We start from the raw sequence: 12,163 nt of genomic DNA on the forward strand, positions 1-12,163 counted from the left end.
CCCAAGGTATGTCACAAGGGATCCACAATAAAGTTGGATATAACTGTACATACCCATCAACAGAACCTTCTAGCATCACTGAAAAACAAGTCAAACATACATTCCTCTATATTGGTAGTAAGCCAGTGACACCATCTTCATGCTAGAAGGACAACTGACTTTGTTGTGGGTGTTACTTACATCAGTCGCTATCAATTCTTCCTGATCATCAATGCTGGGAACAGTGATCTCCCCTTGACTGACGAAGGCATAATCATATGGGTTGGTGGTGATCAGAAGCATCTCTAAGCACATAAAATACAGGGCATATGGTTCAAGTTTGAACTTGCTAATAGGATTATTAGTGCCCAGTTAATAAATTAAAACACAATCTTACCAATTAGTTCAGGCTTCTTATTGGATGTGATCTGATAGAAAATGTGATAGCTTCTTTCAGCCTTTAGTTGAAAAGTAACTCGAGACTTCTCTAGCAGATCTGAAGTGACAAGTAAATATGGAGAAAAATGCAAGTTTCAACAAATTTTAGGAGTTTACAGAAATTAAAAAACAGAATGAAAATGTTTCCTAATAATGTTGTGAGATATACCCAATGACAATGATTATACAGTGTAGAATGTATGTTTGACAGTAGTAATTAAGTAGGTTTTTAAAAAAACTGGCCTATATTTTTAATCACATCACCATTTAAGAAGTAATGTAGGGGCAGCTAGGTGGTGCAGTGGATAGAGCACCGGCCCTGGATTCAGGAGGACCTGAGTTCAAATCCTGCCTCAGACACTTGACACTTACTAGCTGTGTGACCCTGGGCATGCCACTTAACCCCAATCGCCTCACCGCCCCCCCCAAAAAAAGATATATAAGAAGTATTGTAATTAGATTCACATGCTAATTGTTGAAAAAACACTGGATTTGGATTCAGAATAAGACTTGAATTGAAGTTATAGGGTATTGACTTATCAGCCATATATGCTATTGTATGCAAGTCATAGAACCTTCCTGAACCCCAATTTCTCTATTTGTAAAATGGGGATAACTATACTTGAGTTAGCAAGTATTGCTCACAAGTATGAGTCTCAGGCCATGTCCATCTAACTGAGGATATTTCTGTCAAAGGGAGATAGTTTCTTGATTGTAATTAATATACCTCAGGGAATAACATTAAGCTACTCATGGGACTTCCATGTCTTCACATGGAAGGTATTGTGATGGTCTTTGAAGTTTCCAAATTAATAATATCATGGGATTAAGTGCAAACACGCAAGGGCAATTTCCCACATTCCTTACCAGCTCAGCACTTTCCTCCAAATAATGCTCAGATATACTCTGGGTGTTAGTGAGGAATGCTTGTGCTAGAACAGCTTTATTCTCTCTTCCCCTTTTTCCCCACCAAGGTTTGGGGTTTACTTAAGCTAAGAAATAATATCGCTCTGTAATTAGAATAATAATAATACATCACAGTTAGCTATGATCTCATCCGTACCATTCTATCCATCTAGGATTGTAAACTCCTTAGGCATGGAAAATAGTTTAAAATTTTGTCCTTGTATCCTCAATGTCTAGCACGGTGCTTTGCATGCAGTAGAAATATAATTAAAGCTTGCTGAATTGTTGAAATGCTTGTTGGAAAGAAAGCCCTTTGGCATATAACTCAAACACAGTCTGTATCCTCTGAGAACTCACAATCACCCAGTATCCTCCTGATCAGGTAATATTTGTCAGGTAAATACTAATTCCAACTCTAGAATTTTCTGGTTATATTAGAATTCCCTGGGTGACAATATCTCATCTCGGTATCTTGTGGGTAGTACTAGTAGTCACTCATGTTTTGTTTAGATAAACTTACATCACAGGCAGTGCTTTTTTTTTTTTTTTTTGGTTAGGCAATTGGAGTTAAGTGACTTGCCCAGGGTCACACAGCTAGTAAGTGTTAAGTGTCTAAGGCTGGATTTGAACTCAGGTACTCCTGACTCCAGGGCCAGTGCTCTATCCACTGTACCACCTAGCTTCCCCACAGGCAGTGCTTTTTAATAGCAGATAAGTAATTTATAGGATCCAGGATGAAAAAGATCTTCAAATGAAGTCCCTCTGCTCCAAAGCAAAAAACCCAATTCACATTTTCATTTCTTCTGTTACTTACATGTTTCAATGTCAGCTGAAGCCAGTTTCCCTGTGGTACCAAAGTGGATCCTGATGAATTTACCCTTAAGAAGAAAAACAATTGATCTATAAATGTGGAAGCAAACAAAATATATATAGTAAACAGAATTCATAAATTCACAGACACGGCAGCTCTGGCCCTTATGAACAATAGGAAAGAGTTTTGTGACCAAGAAACTTACAAAACGAGATGAGTTGTCATTCCTCACAGTCTTGGCATTTCCAAAGGCCTCCAGCAGGGGGTTGGCACTGATGATTTGATCTTCTAGTGTTCCCTTAAAAGAAAGAAGTAATTTTTATATGAAGGTATTTGTACATATACCTGAGGGCATGGGGGTGGTGGTGGTGGTGACTTTTAATCTGACTTTGATAATAGACTCACCTGCATCTTTCCTGAGGAATCTTCCTTCTTCTTGTCCCCAGTCACTGCAATTGTTGCAAAGTACTGGATGACACGCTTGGTGTTGACAGTCTTTCCAGCACCAGATTCTCCACTGCCAAATTCAAAGAAATGAAGCAGTTCAGACCCTTGAAGTATATAGTCAATATGATTTTTTAAATTGGTACAAATATGAATGTAATATACTTACGTGATCAGGATTGACTGATTTTCACGATCTGTAAAAGAGAAAGTGAGACAGACTTTTAATATTTTGCAGCGAAAATGATACATTCAGCATAAAGTTTTGATAAAGTATAAAGCATCAAAAGAGCTTACACATTTTAATATTAATTAATATTAATATATGTGTACATATACAACATGTATATGTACACATATGTGTGCATTTATATACATATATATGCTCTCACTAACTTCTGAAAACCAACTTTATGTGGAAATTAATACATTAACTCATATTTGACAAAAAATCCCATTTACTGAATCTCAAATATGTGGTCATGCAGTCCTTACTTGAAGAGCCCCCCAAAATCTATTAGCTTCTTGAAGACAAGAACTGTTTTATTCTTATCTCTGTATTCTCAGCAACTAGCCCACTGCCTGGCACATAGTAGGGCACTTAAATTCTTAAATGATCTCTGGATTTAAAATCAATCCCATACATATGTATTTAATTCATTTAAAAGTATAAAATAATTTATCATTTTTTAACATATTTGATATTTGAAAAGAAAATATATTTGACTAGATTCTGTTTCTGGATGTAAGGAGAATGAATAATGATTTTCCAGTAGTTCCCTGAGGAACCATATGCATACATGCATACTGTTGCCATGTATAGTGGCCAAATATAGTCTACATGGAGTAGTGGAAATGAGCAGTCAAGAGACCTGATTCTGTCAATAACTAATTGGCAATCAATTTCATCTCTTTGGGTGTCAGTTTCTTGTATGTAAAATGGAGTTCAAAGTTATTTATCTCTAAGATGCTTATGATTTTCTAAGTTGTAAAAGTTTGAATAAACACATGTATATGGTATCATGAATCACAGATTATAATTCTAGCTCTGCAAAGGACTTCAGATTCCATCTAGTCCAACTCCTTTATTTTATAGATGAGGAAATTAAGGCTCAGAGAGGTGAGGTAATTTACCCAAGGTAGTAAACTTGAAGGATGAGATTTGATTTCAGGTCCTCTGAATCCAGGGACCAAGCACTTTCCAATGTACCACAAATATTCAGAGACAGTCTAATTTCTTGAAAAGAAAGTATTCTTATTAAGGAATATTTTTTTTGTCAGGCCAAATATCCTTAGTTATCATTCCCAGTGGATTGTAAACTCTTTAAAGACAGGGACTGTATCATTCTTTTCATTTTTGGTTTGATTAGCATTTATTAGTAGAGGGCTTTGCATGGTAATAAATGTTTTGTGAATTGAATATTTGATTCAGAAAATATGGTTACTAAATGCATAGCTAAGACAAAAGCACAAGCCACCAATAGTTCAGTGGTAGCAGTTCTTGGAACCTAGAAATTATTTTTTCCAGAGGATGGTGATGAATCACAGACTGAAGGGAGACAGGTAGCTATTCACATCAGGGAGGGGTAGCTGGCAAATCTTTTTTTTAATCCTTTGAGGATTTCAAAGGGGAGAGATAAGCCTGCTATTTCTAAGAACTCAAGAATTTAGGAATATTTTTGAAGGATAGAATTTACAAGATTAGTATGTATGAGAAAGAGGCCATGTAGTATGATAAAAAGGGTGATAGACCAGGAGAGGCTTGAGATCACATCATAGCTCTGATACTTGGTATCTGTGTGACATCCCACAAGTCACTTATCCTCTCTGAACCTTCCTTATCTCTAACATAATTAGGGTAGTGATAAAAGTAATATTTTACAGAAGTGTTGTGATGAAAGTGCTATCTAAATGTGAAGTTATATTAAAAGAGATGAATTCCTCACCAGTTAACATGAACTGATAGGCATTGTCAGAGATGGAGAAGATGTGGGGAGGGGCCTCCTGGCGCTTTTTGCCCCTGTAGGCAGCCACCACCTCTGGGTTATACACTGGCAGCCACTTGTAGGGATTGACAGTGACACAGAAGAGCCCTGAATAGGTCTGTAGGAAATCAGGAAATTGTATTAATTAATCGATCTCAAGATTGTTAAAGTAGTGATTCCTCAAAGACATCATGCAAATGAAAAAAATTGCTTAACATGCACTTACGTAGATCATCCAGGCTGCATAGCGCTCTTTCAGGTTATACAGGACCCCAGGTTCATGCAAGTGAGTCATCATGGCCATGTCCTCAATCTTGTCATATTTGGGAGGGTTCATGGGGAAGACTTGATCATCCCTCACTGTAAGAGTCTGCCAAGGAAAAGAAGAGGCCACTCTGTATCAACTAAGCAACTCTAGGCATTTTGCGGAGGGTGACTTTTCCTTTTTTAAACATTGAAGCCACCAGGTAAGGATTGAATAAAATCACTTGTGTATTGGGGGGGGTCTTCTTTGACAAGGAGAAGGGCTACCACTTTATGTGAGACAGAGACAAAGGAGATAGTGGAGTAAGGCATTTGAATGATGTGAAAGGAAGAGGAACAGATATAAGGAAGCTCTTTGAAAATAGTATCTTTTTTTTTCAGTGAAATATGAGGCAACTCAAAAGGTGGGGGAGGAGGGTGGGGAGGAAGAGTCATATAGAAATTAAGGAGAGATGAAAAGATTTGGAAGCTCCTCTCAGGGTGAAGAGGTGACAAAAATTCTAACAGGGATACAGAACATCTACTTTGTTCTGACTCCAACCTATGCCTCATAAAAATTATTTCTTTTACATCTGTTGCAACTCTTCTAAAAAACCCTTTAGTTGCTCCCTATCACTGCCCAAGGAAAGTTGACAAGCAGTCAACACTCTCTACCATCTGGAACCACCTTACCTCTTCCAGACTTAGATTATTCCTCTCCATGTACTTTATGCTCCAATCAAACTGATCTAATTTTTATGTCCTGAACATGCTCTGTGCTCTCTTTTCACTGTTCATATTGTTCTCTATGACTGGAATAGTAATAATTTATATTTAGAAAACACTTTGAAGCTTACAAGATAGATTCCTCCCAACAACCCCCTGAGGTAAAGAGGAAACTACTTCAGACAAGTTAGGAAGGCCTGGGGCCTCTCTGGCCTCTGATACATTTTTTGGCTGTGACTTAACCTCTCAGTGTCCCAGGCAGTTCTCTGATACTAAAAGTTGCAGAGCAGGTGCTAATTTCCTTCACTGGAATTCCATAAACCAATGAAATTATAAGTGTAGTACAAACCCTCCCCCCCCCAAAAAAAATCCAAGGAATACTTTTATATATTTTAAGTGAGTAATAATAAATCATTCTAGAAATAGTAAATCAGAAAATAGAGACATTTTAAAAATTCTATAAGTACAAGTAGCTAAGGCAGCTAGGTGATGCAGTGGATAGAGTGCTGGGCTTGGGGTCAGGAAGACTCATCTTCCTTTGAGTTCAAATCTGGCCTCAGACACTTATTAGCTGTGTGACCCATGGCACTTAAAACCTTTTTGCCTTAGTTTCCTCATCTGTAAAACAAGCAGGAGAAAGAAATGGCAAACCAATTCCAACATCTTTGTCAAGAAAACCCCAAACAGGGTCACGAAGAATCAGACATGACTCAGGTGACTGAACAACAAAACAAGCAGCTACCAAGAATTTGTAGTTCTATTTGAACCAAAGTCTCCTGAACCAAATAGAGTATGTTTTCTACTATTCTGCACTGCTTCTCTCTTCTCTTTGTCTATTCAATTTCTGTAAATTCTTTAAAACTTAAGTCAAATGCCACCTTCTCTATGAAACCTTTCCTGATTCTCCTTTGGACCTCATCCTTTGTTCTATATCTGTCTATGAATTTATCGCACATTACTGTAGATGTATCATATTGATCAATTGTGATCTGCATTGGTAAGGAGAATACCCACTTTGAGATCACATAGCTTTTGGAGTGTTGGTAAATCATATCACCCTGTGAGAATCCTGTGAAATCTATGTGAGAATATTACATAGACCATAAGTTTCATGAGGACAGAAGCCATTTCTTATCTAAACTTTGATCTCCTCTAGCGTCCAGTACATTGCTCTGTACACTGCAGGCAATGGATAAGCATGTTTGTTTTTCTACAGTTAGGGTCACTTAGTAGGGTCATTGAGTAGGAGAGGTTCTGCTATGGGTTACACTCCCCTTCCTCTTGAGGAAAACAAACTGTAAATAAAGGGACATGATGGTGGCCACCATTTTGGAGGTCTACCAGGTAAGGCTGAAAATATAATAGTAGATTCTAATCTACCAAAGGGCTCTTTGTATATGTCCCAGGAGTCTTCAATGAACCTTCTACATATATGAATGATGTTGCTATATATGGCTGCCAAATACAGTTAAAAAAAGAAGTCTGGAGACATAATTATGCTCATTATTATCTCCGTGTAATAAATAATAAGTCCATACATATAACTATAAGCCAATAAATAACTTGCTGGTTGGGGATCCCTGAACTAAAGGAACAGACTCCCAAGATGTTACTTTCCAACTATATTTTTACTCACCGCTCCACCTTCTGTCTTCACAGTCACCTTCCCCCCTTCTCTGCTCTGTATATTACTTTTCACATAGGATTCCTTGGCTTCCACCACAAAGACAGAAGTTTTAGCATCAAAAGGCTTGTTTTGGGCTTCAATTCTCTCCTTCTCAGATTTTCGGAGGTAAGGAGCAGCCTCTCCAAAAACGGCCATTTCAGAATCCGAACTCATGGCTGCGATTTATTTAGAAGATTCTGGTAGAGAGAGGAAAATGAAAGAAAAAAAATAGTAAGCATAAATTATGAGATAAAATGAAAGAAATTTGAAAGATAATCTCCATGGACTCCAGTTTCCTTATCTAGAAGATGATGGTGGGGAGGATTAGTCTAGAACAGAGGTGTTTAAGAGGTGTCATAGGCTCCTTTGGCAGTCAGTCTGGTGAAGCCAATTAACCTCTTCTCAGAATAATGTTGCTTTTTCTAAAGAAATTAATAATTGAAGGCAATGCTAAACTTCAATAAAAGATTTGTGAAAATAAAGATGTATTTTTCCCCCAACAAAGTTCACAGAAATCTATCCTTGGATCCCTGAGGGGACTGTCTTGGTTAAGATCTCCTGGTATAGTTGATCTTCAAGTTTTCCTCCCTCTATCTCTAAATCCATGATACCAAGAACTGGAGCCCTGGCCAGAATTCAGCTATCCCTCCAAGCTACTACTCACAAGTGCCAAGAGAACTCAAAGGATTAGTATGGAATGAGATCCTATGAGGGGCTTTACTTTTAGCAAGCTATAAATCTCCTTTCCGTGTTACTTAAGGGGAGGCAATATGGTCTCATGGAGCAAATGATGAATTTAAAATGAGAAATGTTTGAATCCCAGCTCTGCTACATGCTATCTTTGCAATCTTTCCCTCTCTGTGCCTGTTTTCTCATATGGAAAATGGCGGGGGGGGTTGAATTTGATGAGCTCTAAGGTTGTTTCTAAGCAGTCAAAACTATCATACTATGCCTTGTTGCCTCAGGCTTAGGTGACCAACAGCACAACAGAATGTAATTTCTATATTACGTTATATTACATATGACATGATATTATGTTATGATATATCATATGATATTACAATATTATATTCTTCATATGTAAAAAGTAAAAATATAGCCAGCTAAATACATCAGAGATTACTTTTGTAGCGACATACAAATAGTTCCTGCTTTTAAAGGCTTAAGTAGCATGCTTCAAAAGGAAAGATTGAGGTTTATGGAAAAGGAAGTTGATATGGTACTTTCAAGTTGGAGCATTCTTGTTCTATTAAGATTTCATGACCAATATGTAATTACTTCATTACTAGGGGCTTATTTTTAAGAGCATATTTATAGTAATGTTTGACTCTTCTTCTTGGATGTGGCTTTGTCTTTTCCTTTTAGTTTATCTGTAGTGCACTAAATCATTTGTGGTTGAACTGTGAACTATGGCGATGGCCTCTCCCTAATTCCATGCAATCCTTCATGATACTCTTCTCTGGCTATCTATCACATTGAGAATTCCACTAAGAGCTTAATAAACCTCTGGCATTAAAAGGATGAGAATTTCTTAGTGGAAAAGGCTTATTTCTCCACTTTCGTTCCATGTATTTTCTTCTTCTGACTGGGAAAAGGATAGCGGAAGAAAATAGGAATTTTCATTCCATGCACTGCATGTCACTGTCCTTATGACTCTGCTCTTTCCCCTTCCTTTCCCCATTTCCCTTTAAATTTCACATGGAACTACTAGATAACAGACTTAGAATAGACTAAAGAACAGTTCATTCAAACTCTCTATTGTAAAAATGAAGAAACTAAGGCTTTGCGATTGTAGTAAGTGCCCTGAGAAAAGCCCAAGATTCAGCTTAGCTAGGCATGTTGTTTCCAAGAGGTGGGTAAGTGGTGCATTGGCTAGAATGCCAATTCTTCCTGAATGAAAATCTAGCCTTAGATACTTCCTAGTTGTGTGTCCCTAGGCAAGTTACTTAACCCTGTTTGCCTCATTCCTCATCTGTAAAATGAACTGGAGAAAGAACCACTCCAGTAGCTTTGCCAAGAAACCCACAAATGGGGTCATGAAGAATCAGACACAACAGAAAAATGATGGAACAGCATTTCACAGAGAGGTGGCAAGGCACAATAAGTAAAGAAGAAGACCCGTGTTATATAAAGTCCTGCCTCTGATATATGTTAATTCTATGACCCTGGGTAAGTCACTTCATCTCAGTCCCTTGAACAATGCTCTAAGCCTATAAATTGAAAAGCAGGTGATGATCTCCCTTACAGGGATTCCCTAAAGTACTAAAATCATAGGTCCATTTAAAATTTAAAAGTAAAATCACAGAATGTTCTTATGTGTTTTTGACTGAACAAAAACTATTCTAAAGGAAAATCAGAAAATAGTATCTACATTATTCTTGTAAATTGAAATTGAAATATATTGATCTTTTCATTCATGAAATTCATCCCAAAATATTAATTCATCAAATATTTATTAAATACCTGCTAAATGAAAATTAGATGAGTGTTACTCTAGGACATATTAAAGAAAATATCTTGGAAAATGCTGTAGCATTCAAAGCATTTTTGTAAAGGGAAAATAAAGGAGAATTATTTATTAAGCCAAATAGTCTGAGCCCAGGGGAGGTCCTACTATTGAAATCTACTCTCTGTGAACTGGTCCTATAATATTACAACATGTTACAACAATCTCTGAGCAACACTTAACTGTCAAAATTAAGCATTTAACAAGAATTCACCTAGAGACCTTTAAAAAGACATGCTCTGACGGTAGGTGGAGACATCAAGAGAACTTTCTCCACTAAATTTAAAAGCATTTTAGAAGATTAATAAAGCAGGATCTTACCTCTTTTAGTGCCAGATGAAGTAGATACACCTTGAAAAAAGTCAGTACTAGAAAATAAGAAGCAAGTCCTTGTTACTGAAGCACTTTCCAAAATACAATACACAATACAGTACTTAAGGGATACAAACTGGACAGCAGAATTAAAAACCTGTGTTGGCAAGAGTTTGTACTAAAAGGAGTGTTCAGAACAGCAGAAGCTATAATATGAAAGCCAAAATAGAATGAGAATCAAGACTGCCTTCTTCCATTCTCTTTCTAATCCCAAGTCATTTGACACTTACCTCTTGGCTGCTGGGGGAGATAAGACACTCAGGTCTCTGGGGGCTCTTATATAGAGACTGCTCTGTCCTTGCCATAGCCACGTCTTCTTTGTTTGGGCAAAACATTTGGCAACCTAAACACTCAGCATAATTCCTAGGGACATTAGGGATGTTTGGATATAATTAGAAATATTCCTTGCCATTTTCAGTATGCAAACCAATTGCCTATAAATAATTTGACAGTAGCCAATCTGAAGACGGGGAATATATTCTAGTACATTGAGAGGGCAATCTTTTACAGTAGCTTGTGAGGGCCTCTGAGTAAATTAGTAATGGGTTATATCAGGGTTGGCAGCTCCTAGCATGCATGCCCATGGAAATCTAGGATACCATACAGCCTAGGCAGAACTCTTTGGGCTTACGGTCCTTAATGCTTTTTTCCTTTCCACTGCTCCAAGGACCCCTCTAACTGTTTTCACCTTGCCTATTGCTTCAGATTTGTTTCCATTGCCTTTGACCATAAACTAAAGTTTTGGTGAGGTTACTTTTTTATACTAACCCAATACCATGGTCTCAGGATTCATTCACTTACCCTCTGGGGAATTCTGAAATGACATGGTAGTGTTCTTTACAATGATTTGGGGCCCAAGGGTTTATCTCCTCTTTTTTAAGGGAGAGAACATTCATTATTAAATCTACACCAGTCTAGTATTGTCTCTCTCCCACTTGGATCTATTGCTAAAACCCACTGGTGTTTCAGCACCTTCCACCTTGGGCTCCCTAAAGAGATGTGACATGATACATGTGGCCCATTCCCTGGTGGCCTTCAATTATGTGGATTGAGTGCTGCCTTCTTTAAGCCTGGGTAAGATGGCTTGTTATTGGATTAATCATTCATTGCGGTAGTACAATATCTAAATTACCTACCAGATAGTGTTCTTCTAGAACTGACCCAGTGGGCTTCACAGAATCTGAGAGGCTGCAGTAGCCCTCACTGGCCACCAGAGGGTACTCGTCTTGCAGTTTCAACTTAAATTGGTTCCCCAAAAGACCCCCAAACATACACACACACACACACACACACACACACACACACACACACACACACACACACACACACGAGTCTTCTGACTTCATGGAGTTCTTTTTCACCTCATCTAGGTCCAAGGAACTTTGTTCACACTGTATATCTGCACTTTTATTCATTGCAAGTGAATTTATAGTAACAATTAACCTGTTTACTCCCTTTCATAAATTCAGTATTCTAATGAGTACCTTCATTGCTTTATACCATCAGGGTGATTGGATTAACTGCTGTCTAAGACAATAACAACAACAAAATCTGTTCAGACAATTCCATTTATTCCTCCACAAAGAACATACTTTTCTTTCCTAATAAGCAATTGCACTCATGGTTTTCTCAGTTGAACTATTAGTTTTATCAGTTTGACTATCTGGGTAAATTTGAAAATGTCCAAAGAACCTCTGAACTACTTTAGATACTGAAAAAGGACAGAAGCAGGAGGCTGATATACACCAAATCTAGGGGGCCTGAAATATGTGGGAGATGTCTACCAGGAATATTAGCTCTCCTTTGTTTTTATAAAAGTGTGATTCATATCCTATCATATCCTCTCCCCCTACTCCTTTGTTTATGTCTTTATACCCTTCATCATGTCCACCCCGATTATGAAAAATAGTAAGTACCCCTCACCTTTTCCTTTTCTCAAGTGTGCAACTTTCCCCTTCTCTTTTAGGATTATCAAAGCAGAACAAAAGCACCCATAGTATTTATTTGTCTCTACTTTATCTCTCTTCATTCTATTGTAAACTCTTTGCAATCTGGCTTTGAACACCATTGTTCAATTGAAACTGCTC

The 12,163-nt window shown here is 37.6% G+C and overlaps 1 pseudogene; it reads right to left on the reverse strand.

Moving 5' to 3' along the window:
- LOC122754519 overlaps positions 1 to 10,074 on the reverse strand; it is a 38,696-nt pseudogene extending 28,622 nt beyond the window's left edge.
- Between the last annotated feature and the right edge of the window lie 2,089 nt (positions 10,075 to 12,163).

The sequence above is a fragment of the Dromiciops gliroides genome, chromosome 4 (genome assembly GCF_019393635.1).
Source record: "Dromiciops gliroides isolate mDroGli1 chromosome 4, mDroGli1.pri, whole genome shotgun sequence".
Taxonomy (NCBI): Eukaryota; Metazoa; Chordata; class Mammalia; order Microbiotheria; family Microbiotheriidae; genus Dromiciops; species Dromiciops gliroides.